This window comes from Macrobrachium nipponense, chromosome 19, assembly GCF_015104395.2.
Source record: "Macrobrachium nipponense isolate FS-2020 chromosome 19, ASM1510439v2, whole genome shotgun sequence".
In the NCBI taxonomy this organism is placed as follows: Eukaryota; Metazoa; Arthropoda; class Malacostraca; order Decapoda; family Palaemonidae; genus Macrobrachium; species Macrobrachium nipponense.
In genome coordinates, this window is record NC_061088.1 from 40,137,909 (window position 1) to 40,150,254 (window position 12,346).

General features: G+C 36.8%; 1 protein-coding gene and 1 long non-coding RNA gene across 13 annotated transcripts in view; one reads left to right on the plus strand and one right to left on the minus strand.

Moving 5' to 3' along the window:
• The window catches only part of LOC135216603 (uncharacterized), a 465,366-nt gene that overhangs the window by 50,275 nt on the left and 402,745 nt on the right, over positions 1-12,346 (plus strand). The gene's annotated exons all lie outside the window — the stretch shown is intronic.
• LOC135212857 (uncharacterized) overlaps positions 11,252-12,346 on the minus strand; it is an 89,153-nt gene continuing 88,058 nt past the window's right edge. Inside the window, exons 2-3 of the long non-coding RNA XR_010314000.1 lie at positions 11,612-11,818; positions 11,252-11,384 (exon numbers count right to left, since the gene is read on the minus strand). This is a non-coding gene — a long non-coding RNA (uncharacterized LOC135212857). The remainder of the gene's footprint in view (positions 11,385-11,611; positions 11,819-12,346) is intronic.

The following is a 12,346-nucleotide window of genomic DNA, read 5'->3' on the forward strand; positions in this document are numbered from 1 at the left end:
TGATTGAATATTACTAGAATGCAATAGTTTTTAAGCTTACAATTGCGTTTTTCAAACCATTTCGGTCAAGTCAAATTTGACCGAAGGTTTTGTTTAAATTTTGCACCGTTATTTATATATAAAAATATTCAAACTGATAAAGCTACAAACCATGGGTTTTTTTTGTTTTTTAGTTGTATTCTACGTGAAATTGCGCACATTTTCATATATAAAAATTTATGTAACGGCTAATTTAAAATGGTGCAAACATTACGACAATCGGACGAAAAAATATGATTTTTTGTGGAAGAGTTACCGTGCAGACATAAGGAAAATGTTTTTTTTTTTTCATAAATTCACCATAAATCGAAATATTGTGCTAGAGACTTCCAATTTGTTGAAAAAGAAAGGTAAATAATTGAATATTACTAGAATGTAAGAGTTTTAGCTTACAATTGCGTTTTTTTACCATTTCGGTTGAGTCAAATTTGACCGAAGGTTGATATTTTGGCACTTATCATGATTTAAATGAAAATATTTCAAAACTGATAAAAGCTACAACCACGGGTTGTTTTTGGTTGTATTTTACATGAAATTGTGCACATTTTCATATATAAAACTTTATGTAACGGCTAATTTAATATGGAGCAAACATTACGACAATCGGACGAAAAAATTTCTGATTTTTTCAGAAGAGTTACCACGCGGACGTAAGGAAAAAGTTTTTTTTCATAAATTCACCATAAATCGAAATATTGTGCTAGAGACTTCCAATTTTTTGCAAAATGAAGATAAATGATTGAATATTACTAGAATATAAGAGTTTTAGCTTACAATTGTGTTTTCCGACTATTTCGGTAGAGTCAAAGTTGACCAAAGGTTGAAATTTTGGCACTCATCCTTATTTATGTGAAAATATTTCAAAACTGATAAAAGCTACAACCATGAGTTGTTTTAGTTGTATTCTACATGAAATTGCACACATTTTCATATATAACACTCCATGTAACAGCTAATATAAAATGGTGCAAAAATTATGTCAAAGTGGCGAAATAATTTCGGAGATGTGTCGCTGATGCTTTTTAGTGCGAGAAGAAAGAAATTCGCGCTTGCGCGCCTGGGTAACGATTGTAAACAAAATATTGCCTTGATCCGTGAGCTCCCAGCATCCCCCAAGGCGCGTGATTCAAAAGTTTTCACCTAGTAGGCCTCTAACTATTTTTCCGCGAATTTTCAAAAAAAACATTTTTTTCGTCGACGTACCATACGTCCAATCGGCACCCGACAGAAAATTTTCGTCGACATTTAATACGTCAAATCGGCGTTAAAGGGTTAATAACAAAAAGGAAATATACATTCATAAGAATCATTATTTATTAACATTGTCTTTATAAAAATACGAAGGAAAACTGAACGCCTGTATCTCAAAACTATACTTATTGACCTTCAAAATCTATTTTCTCACTTAGTTTTAAAGCTATAACATTGGAATTTGGTATATAACTCAGACAGACATTATAGAAAAATCAAATCAAGCCCTTTCTCAATATTACTAGAATATAAGAGTTTTAGCTTACAATTGTGTTTTTCGACTATTTCGGTAAGTCAAAGTTGACCAAAGGTTGAAATTTTGGCACTCATCCTTATTTATGTGAAAATATTTCAAAACTGATAATAGCTACAACCATGAGTTGTTTTAGTTGTATTCTACATGAAATTGCACACATTTTCATATATAACACTCCATGTAACAGCTAATATAAAATGGTGCAAAAATTATGTCAAAGTGATGAAATCATTTCGGAGATGTGTCGCTGATGCTTTTTAGTGCAAGAAGAAAGAAATTTGCGCTTGCGCGCCTGGGTAACGATTGTAAACAAAACATTGCCTTGATCCGTGAGCTCCCAGCATCCTCCAAGGCGCGTGATTCAAAAGTTTTCACCTAGTAGGCCTCCAACTATTTTTCCGCGAATTTAAAAAAAAAAAAAAATTTCATCGACGTACCATACGTCTAATCGGCACCCGACAGAAAATTTTCGTCGATGTTTAATATGTCAAATTGGCGTTAAAGGGTTAATAACAAAAAAGAAATATACATTCATCATAATCATTATTTATTAACATTGTCTTTATAAAAATACGAAGGAAAACTGAACGCCCGTATCTCAAAACTATACTTATTGACCTTCAAAATCTATTTTCTCATTTAGTTTTAAAGCTATAACATTGGAATTTGGTATATAACTCAGATAGACATTATAGAAAAATCAAATCAAGCCCTTTTTTCCAATTTTTGTTCCGTCTTTTTTTATAATTTTTTTTCCCTGATTTATAGTTTATTTTTTTTACCATAATGAAAAATTCATATCTTGCAAAAAAAATGACTTTTAGAAAAAAAACTCTTCATTCAATTGGAGGTCTACATCAGATCTATATATGGTAGTAATCCCAGGTCTTAATATTAAACATCAAGGGAGGAGATAGAATTTGAAAAATGGTTATTTTCAGGATAAATCGCCCTGGCATCACAAAACCGAAGGTCAGAGGCGAAAATCATATGCAGTTTGGAGATGTCCCAAGTCACCTTATTAAGTAGTATGAATATCAAAGTCCTGTCCTTAAAAAAATGGCATTAGCCGGCCGGCCCCCTTTACCCTCTTACGCCAAAGGGGTATAATAAAAATCGCCTCCCGTATGCCGAGGCAGTCTCAGAGTGAGCGCCGAAGCAAAAAAAATATTTTTTTCAAAAAATCACAGCGCGCTTAGTTTTCAAGATTAAGTGTTCATTTTTGGCTCTTTTTTTTGTCATTGCAACCATCAGAAATGAAAAAAAAATATCATTATCATATATAAATAATGCGATATATGGAAATAGACGCAAAAAAACAAAAATTTCATATATAATTGTATTCAAATTGCGCTGTGAGCAAAACGGTTAAAGGTAACGAGTTAATTTTTTTTTTTTGTATTGTACAATAAATTGCGATCATTTTGGTATATAACACATTGTAAAACGATCAAAGCAACACAGATAAAATATTATCACAAAATGATGCAGGAATTCGTAACGTGCGGACGTAAAAAAATGTTTTATTCAAAAATTCACCATAAATCTAAATATTGTTCTAGAGACTTTGAATTTGTTTCAAAATGAAGATAAATGATTGAATATTACTATACTGTAAGGTTTTTAGCTTACAATTGCAGTTTTCGACCATTTCAAACGAGTTGAAGTTAACCGAATGTCGAATTTTTTTAAATTTTTTTTATATGCAAATATTTCAAAAATGAGAAAAGCTACAATCTTCAATTAGGATTTGTTGTATTCTACATGAAATTGTGCACATTTTCATATATAAAACTCTATAAAACGCCTAATATGAAACAGAGCAAATATAACGATAATGGACATACGCACTTCGAAGATTTGCGGCGGAGAATCCGCGAGCGGAGGGAAGGAAAGTTTTTTTTTTAAATTCACCATAAATCTAAATATTGTGCTAGAGACTTCAAATTTGTTTCAAAATGAAGAAAAATGACGGAATATTACTAGACTGTAAGAGTTTAAGCTTACAATTGCGTTTTTTTACTATTTCGGTCAAGTCAAAGTTGACCGAACATGGTTTTTTTCTATTTATTGTGATTTATATGCAAATATTTCAAAAATGAGAAAAGCTACAACCTTCAATCATTTTTAGTTGTATTCTACGTAAAATTGCGCACATTTTCATATATAAAACTTAATGTAACGGCTAATTTAAAATGGTGTAAATATTACGATAATCGCATGAATACATTTCTGATTTTTTACGGAAGAGTTACCACGCGGACGTAAGGAAAATGTTTTTTCATAAATTCACCATAAATCGAAATATTATGCTAGAGACTTCCAATTTGTTGCAAAATGAAGGTAAATGATTGAAGATTACTAGAATATAAGAGTTTTAGCTTACAATTGCATTTTTCAACCATTTCAGTAGAGTCAAAGTTGACCGATGGTTGAAATTTTGCCCCTTATCGTTATTTATATGAAAATATTTCAAAACTGATAAAAGCTACAATCATGAGTATTTTTTGTTGTATTCTACATGAATTTGTGCACATTTTCATATATAATACTCCATGTAATGGCTAATTTAAAATACTGCAAAAATTATGTCAAAGTGACGAAATAATTTCTGAGATGTGTCACTGATACTTTTTAGTGCGATCAGAAAGAAATTCGCTCTTGCGCGCCTGCATAGCGATTGTAAACAAAACAACGCCTTGATCCGTGAGCTCCCAGCATCCCCCAAGGCGCGCGATTCAAAAGTTTTCGGCAATTTATGTCGAGGTTTAATACGTCCAAATCAGCGTAAGAGGGTTAAGAAGAACCTCTCTGTTACCCAGGTGATGGAAGCTGGCACATGGTCTTGCCCTTCCACCTTCACCAGGTTCAACCTTAGAGACTGTACCCACAGCTACCTCGACACAACTGACCTTGGTCCTGTGGTAGGTGCTGCAACCCAGCAAACCCGTTATAATTATATAGCCTGGTTTTGGTTGCCAGAGAGAGTTCTATGCTCACGCCTTAGATACTCAGGCCGTCAGCCATCAGGTCGTGTGTACCATGGCTCGCGGGGTAAAGGATCCAAGACCCCAAGCTATAAGCCCGGGTCCTGGCATCCCGGGTTCCATTCTCAGCCAGCAAGACAGGGCTTCCATCACTACCTTTGGATGAGTCTCCTAAGTAAAGGATGGAAGGTTTGTATATGGTGTAGGAACAAATGACATTTTGCGAAGTAAAATGTATTTTTCCCTAACCATACAAACCTGGAGTCCTTTACTTGTATGGTCCCACCAAACACCCACCCCCTTGATTCAGGGGTCATCGGCAAAGTCCTGGCTGTGATCAAAGAGACGACTCAGTGAGCTGGTGGGGAGGCGATGCTTCCCCACTGCCAGGCAGGTAACTACCGGCCCGGTAGTTATTACCTCGGTATATAAAAGAATGCATTAGCTGGTAGTTTCAGCTGAGCTGCAATCTATCCATAGTAAAGGACTCCAGGTTTGTATGGTTAGGGAAAAATACATTTTACTTTCAAAAATATCATATTTATTAACCCTCTTACACTGATTGGACGTATTAAACGTCGAGTCAAAATGTCTCCCGTATGCCGATTGGACGTATCATACGTCGGCTCAAAAAAGTTTTTTTAAAAATTCGCGGAAAAATACTTATAGGCCTACCAGCCAAAAACTTTTGTATCACGCGCCTTGGGGGATGCTGGGAGTTCATGGATCAAGCGTTGTTTTTGTTTACAATCGCTACGAGCAGCGCGCAAGCGCGAATTTCTTTCTTATCGCACTAAAAAAGTATCAGTGACACATATCAGAAAATTATTTCGTCACTTTGGATGGACATAATTTTTGCACCATTTTAAATTATCCTTTACATGAAGTATTATATATGAAAATGTGCGCAATTTCATTTAAATACAACAAAAAATATCTCATGATTGTAGCTTTTATCAGTTTTGAAATATTTTCATATAAATAACGATAAGTGCAAATATTTCAACCTTTGGTCAACTTTGACTCTACAGAAATGGTCGAGAAACGCAATTGTAAGCTAAAATTCTTATATTATAGTAATATTCAATCATTTGCCTTCATTTTGCAACAAATTGGACGTCTCTAGCACAATATTTCGATTTAAGGTGAATTTATGAAAAAACTTTTTCCTCACGTTCGTGCGATAACTCTTCCGATAAATTTTTTCGTGCGATTGTCTAATGTTTGCACCCTTTTAAATTTGCCGTTACATAAAGTTTTTATAAATGGAAATGTGCGCAATTTCATGCACAATACACAAAAAACAACCCATGGTTGTAGCTTTTATCAGTTTCGAAATATTTTCATATAAATAACGTTAAGTGCAAAAATTTCAACTTTTCGGTCAACTTTGACTCTACCGAAACTGGTCGAAAAACGCAATTGTAAGCTAAAACTCTTATATTCTAGTAATATTCAATCATTTACCTTCATTTTGCAACGACTTGGAAGTCTCTAGCACAATATTTCGATTTATGGTGAATGTATGAAAAAAAAAAAAAAACTTTTTCCTTACGTTCGCAGCGGTAACTCTTCCGAAAAAATCAGAATTTTTTTGTGCGATTGTCGAAATGTTTGCACCATTTAAAATTAGCTGTTACATAAAGTTTTATATATGAAAATGTGCGCAATTTCATGTAGAATACAACTAAAAATGATCGAAGGTTGTAGCTTTTCTCTTTTTTCGAAATATTTGCATATAAATCACGATAAATAGAAAAAAAAACCACGTTCGGTCAAATTTGATCTACCGAAATAGTTGAAAAACGCAATTGTAAGCTATAACTCTTACGGCCTAGTAATATTCCGTCATTTTTACTTCATTTTGAAACAAATTTGAAGTCTCTAAAACAATATTGTGATTTATGGTGAATTTTTGAAAAATATATTTGTACCTTCACTCCGCGCGCCGATTCGCTGGCCGCAAGTCTCCGAAATACGTATATCGCATTATCCTAATATTTGCTCCTTTTCGTATTAGCCTTTTTATAGAGTTTCATATATCAAAATGTGTGCAAATTCACAAAGAATACAATAAAAAATAATTGAAGGTTGTAGCTTTTTCCATCTCCGAAATATGTGCATATAAAACATATATATATAAAAACAAAATTTCGACATTCGGTCAAATTTAACTCGTCCGAAATGGTCGAAATATGCAATTCTAATCTAAAACTCTTACAGTATCGTAATATTCAATCATTTGTCTTAATTTTGAAACAAATTGGAAGTCTCTAGAACAATATTTAGAATTACTGTGAATTTTTGAAAATAACATTTTTCACGTCCGTGCATTACGAATTCGTACATCATTTTGTGATAATATTTTTCCGGTGTTGCTTTTATTGTTTTAATATGTATTATATATCAAAAGGATTGCAATTTAGTGTACAATACAACGAAAAAAAAATGAACTTGTTAGCTTTGACCGTTTTTTGCACAGCGTGATTTGAATACAATTATCTATGAATTTTGTTTTTTTCGCTACCATATATCGCATTATTTACATATGATAATGATATTATTTTTCATTTCTGATGATTGCATACTAAACTTCAGGCAATGAAAAAAAAATGAGCCAAAAATGAACTCTTAATCTTCAAAAACTAAGCGCACTGGTGATTTTTTGAAAAAAATATTTTTTCCGCTTCCGCGCTCACTCCAAACCGGCGCCAGCATACAGGAGAGGTTTTGATTTTTAGAGCTTCGGCGTAAGAGGGTTAACTAAAATCTTACTAATTGACTATAGTATTTTCTTTAATGAATTGATTTTATTTCTGTTTACATTAATATTAATATTAGAAAATAGTAAATCATTTATCTATCATATAAAAAAACATACATCTCTGTAAGAGAGAGAGAGAGAGAGAGAGAGAGAGAGAGAGAGAGAGAGAGAGAGAGAGAGAGAGAGAGAGAGAGAGAGAGAGATAGAGAGAATTATTATTTTTATTATGTGGTATCTTTTAATCTTATCAATTAAACTTACTAATACAGTATTAATTAATATTAATATTTTAAAATTTTTGTATCGTAAAAAATGTATAAGTCATAAAAATAACATCAAAATACACTAATTAGTGATTATTTTCATCAGAAAACCCAGCGAATAGGCAAATTTCCTGCGAATAATGGGTAGATATAGTCCAGAGAGAAATCCACGAATCAGTGAGTCTGCGAATTCGGCGATTGCAAATACGGGGGCCACTGTATATATTATAAGGATATGGTTCAAATATTTTCATATGCTGTATATACTCATTAAGTTGAGTGAGCTGAACAGATCACCACTACATAATTATGTGTGGTAATCATTGGCAAAGAACAACACTACTACCAGTTAAACTGTTCTCCTTCAAGGCCGAAGCTCCAAGAAGAACAATGAAGAGGGATCTGTGTCTGCGTCCTACGTGTTCAGAACCCTACGGTCCAAGACACGAGGATGGTACTTGACCATTCACCAAGGTGTGCATACAGTACCAAGCTCTGCATAACTCCAAACCAGACTGAAGAGCGAACCAAGCACCAATGATAGCGAGCGCTCGGCAAGCGCTAGAATTTATAAGAATTTCCATGCTTGGCGACAAAACCTGACCCTTGCGGGCGGGCCTTGTATCGCCTGGTTCTTGGCAACATGATGAAGCCGAGCACTCAACGAACACCAGCAAAACCAAGGGATCCAAGCACTCAGCGAGACTCCTGATTATTGTAATAATTATCGGGAGTACCCATTGCCCGAGTGTTTGGAAACCACAAAAAACCAACTCAATCTGAGAACGCCAGAAATTCCAAGGAATTTAATCGCTTAACGAGACTACCAATTTTTTTACTGACAATTATTGTGGAGTCTGGCTCACCGAGTGTTTGGAATACAGAAAACCATAACAATACGAGAATGCCCAGAAATTCCAATGAATTCGAGCATTCAGTGAGATTCCCAGGTATTGTAATATCAATTATCTGGAATTCTCGTCTCGGGCGAGTGTTTGCAAATCATGGAAGACCAAAACACTCTGAGTGCTAGAAATTCCAAAGAATTAAAGTGCTCAGCGAGACCCCCGAATTTCATCAAACAATCATTGAGAAGGGACCCCTCCTCGACTCCTGTAGAAATAAAAAAGGAACAGGCATATAAACCAGTCCTATATGTGAGCATTTAAAACTGGAATGTGAGTATCATTCAACAGAACATGCACTCGAGGCTCCCAGAACGCAGGAACCCATAGGGTACTGCGAATTGAAATCCGCCCAAAGGACAGAAAGGGCCAGGGAGAACATAGTCTCTAGGTGTTCAAATCTAAACATCAGATGTTGAGACAGTGAGAGGTCACTGACAGAAGAACCTTCCTCAACAACGTGGACATACATCCAGAGGGACCCTAAGATCCTCCCAGGAACATAGTCCCACGACGCTGAAGCCTGTGGAGAGCACTCTGCAGGATCCCCTCCTATTCACTCGCCCTCCCGGTGTATGAAATCAATGAGGAAGATTGGACGATCGCGCTCCCTTGCTAGCAGAACTAACAGGAGAACGAGTATTCGTGGGCAGTCATCAACCTGCGGTGATGGCAGCAACGCGAGTCTAGGAGAGTGTTCTCACCCTGGAGAAAAGCTTTCCCGAGGAGGGTTATGAAACTCTCACACGGCAGGAGAAACGTTTGCCGCCACCAATACTGGTCAGTCACGTGACGTGATTGTGGTCTGGGTGGAGTCAAGCGTGCACCTCACTGGCAAGGGCTGGTTCCGTCTTCCAACATGTCGCAGTACTTGTCAAGGTCGAAACCTCTCTAAAGGACTGAATGGGGAACTACCTATCGGTCTCACAGCGTGCAAGGTCCCGCGGGACTGTTTCGTCAACCCTGGGCACCAAGCGATTACTGCGAGAGTTTATCACCGGCAAGGCATGAGTAACCTAAGCACCCAACTCCTTTCTTCCACTCTGTGCCTGAGTCGTCATGGTGAGAGGACTCAGTGTCATCGACTCTAGATGCATGTGAATCCGTAGATTTACGTTCACTCGGGGGAATCTCGCAAACAAGCGGCCAACATGGAACTAGTCTTAGGGCAGAACATACAGGACTAGCTGCCAACCTTTAACTCTAAGTAGAAAGGGGGCTAGCAAGGCTATCAAAAAGTGGGTTTGTATATTAATTATTAAAACCAATTAATTACAGGCAGTCCCCAGTTATCGACTGGGTGGTTCCATTCCCGGGGGTGATAAGCAAAAACCTCCATTAACCAAAACTCTGCGATTTATGGCGCCAATAACCAGTTATCAGCACCATAAGAACCCTTATAGTGCACCATAAACACCCTTATGGCACCGATAACCGGAGCTCGGCCTGTTACAGCACCATAAATCGCTGATTTTATGGCGCTAGACAAGCACCATAAAACCGGATCGCCGATAACCGAGCAGCCAATAACCAGGACTGCCTGTATTAATATCAGAACAATTACATATAAGGCAGTCCGGGTTACGACGGGGGTTCCGTTCTTGAAGACGCTTGTAACCCGAAAATTGTCGTAAGCTGGAACATCATCAAAAATATTAAGAAAACCTTAGTTTTAATGCTTTGGGTGCATTCAAAACTATGTAAACTGCATTCTTATTGCATTTTTCATCAAAAAGACCTTCAAATATTGATTATTTTACATTTTTGGTGTCATATTTCTTGTGCCAGATCAGCATTGTAGGCGTCGCAACCCAGGAACATGCGTCGTAACCCTGGAAATAATTTCTGATGAATATAATTGAAAAGCGCCTTAACCTCGGAACGTTGTGAGCCGAACCTGTCGTAACGTGGGGACTGCCTTATATTCATTCAAAGTAATAAAAGAAAGATCCCTCCGGGAAAATCGTGATTAATGGCTAGTCATCAAGAGCTCACAAACATACATTTTCGTTGGATTGACGGCCGGCCGAAAGCAAAGTGGAGTGTTTAAATCCAGCAGGTGGGCCTACCCACCTACCAGACAGTAGTTACTGCCTAACCCACTTTGTTCAAGTATTTAAAGGCTGTATTCAGCCTACACTGAATGTAATTCCTAATGCATAGCGTGTTTGAAGGGAAAAAGAAAAAAAAAAAAAAAAAAAAAAAAAAAAAAAGTTTTGAAGTGCTTCATTGCATAAGCCTTTCTATAAAAACAAAAGTAAACTCAAGAAAATCACAGAAAGTAGGCTATGATTTTCAAACATTGTCTCCAGAAGCCTAAGTTCCTCAGTGTAAAAGGGATAAAAACAGTAGCAGTATGTAAAAGTATGTTAGTTAAGTTAAGTATAACTTAGTTTTACCAGACCACTGAGCTGATTAACAGCTCTCCTAGGGCTGGCCCGAAGGATTAGATATTTTTACGTGGCTAGGAACCAATTGGTCACCTAGCAACGGGACCTACAGTTTATTGTGGGATCCGAACCACACTATATCGAGAAATGAATTTCTATCACCAGAAATAAATTCCTCTGATTCCGCGTTGGCCAAGCTGGGATTCGAACTTCGGACCACCGGATTGGCAGCCGAGCGTGAAAACCACTTGTCCAGCGAGGAACTTAAAAGCGTGTTAGAGATCCTTGCCTTTTAGTTTTACAAAGTACCACTCAATTCATTAAACCAGGCTTTACTAAAACCAACTAGTAATTACATACTACAGTATTTCCACAGACATACATACATACCTTAATATAAGGCTTAATGTTGAAATGGTCACAATAACTTTCCAAGTACTTGAGAACTTCTGTGTGATGAATAAAAGATTCTTCGCCATCAGGAAAGGGAAAATCTGGAAATGCCATTGTTTCCTTTGGCAGGTTTGTCCTGAAATTATGATGTGGGTACTTGAGTAATATCTTTCGGTTACCTTAAAAACCCTGGCACAAAATGGACCAGACTTGTAATAAAGAAAAATTAAGCCCAGTTAACAATTTTATTAAATGTATTACAATCTAATCGCAATTTACAAATGACTAAACACTGTTTGTGTAATTAAAATTTCATTTAAAACCTTTCAAATAAGAGCACTCTACGAACTCTGAAAAACTTACTTCAAGTTTTTGTACATGCTGGAGTGAATGGGCAGCCCATACTTGTCTTTGCCCAACTCTGGAGTATACACCCAAGTTCCACCAACTTTGGTAGACTGCTCCCAAACAATGGGTGTCATTCCAGCTGCTGCCAAGGCATGGCGTGCACCACACAGACCAGCTGCCCCTGCTCCAATGATGCCAATGGTTTTCATCATTCCAAACTATCTAGGGAAGGAAATGACAATCAGTCAGTCAGGACTTTGACTTCCCAAAACCTATCAAGTTTAATGGAAAATTTACACAGCCTAGCTTGTCTATTCTACACATCTCAAACCACTTAGCATTGTACCAAAACTGGAAGAATAATTTACAAGCTACTACATTTCGAATTTGTTTTACTTCCTGGTAATCTAATCCTGTGGTCAGCAGTCCTTCAGACACACACACATAGAGGAAATGAAAGCAAACTTCCATTTGGTCAGGTAAGCACATTTAGCTAGCTCTCTCCTTATAACTATAGCACGTCATCTTCTCTGGAAGGATTTGCAAATTACAGGCAGAGTCCCTGCCTACCGGCGGCATCAGTTCATGGCATTTTGGTTTTAGAAGGCTTGTTAACGATGTCTTCAACTAGATTTTCAGTGGTGGTAAGTGATTTATTTCGTGCTCGGTAACGGTAAGAGGTTTGTTAACCCGTTAAACTGCCGAAGGGGTATATTAAAAATCGTCTTCCGTGTGCCGGGGGGGGGGTCT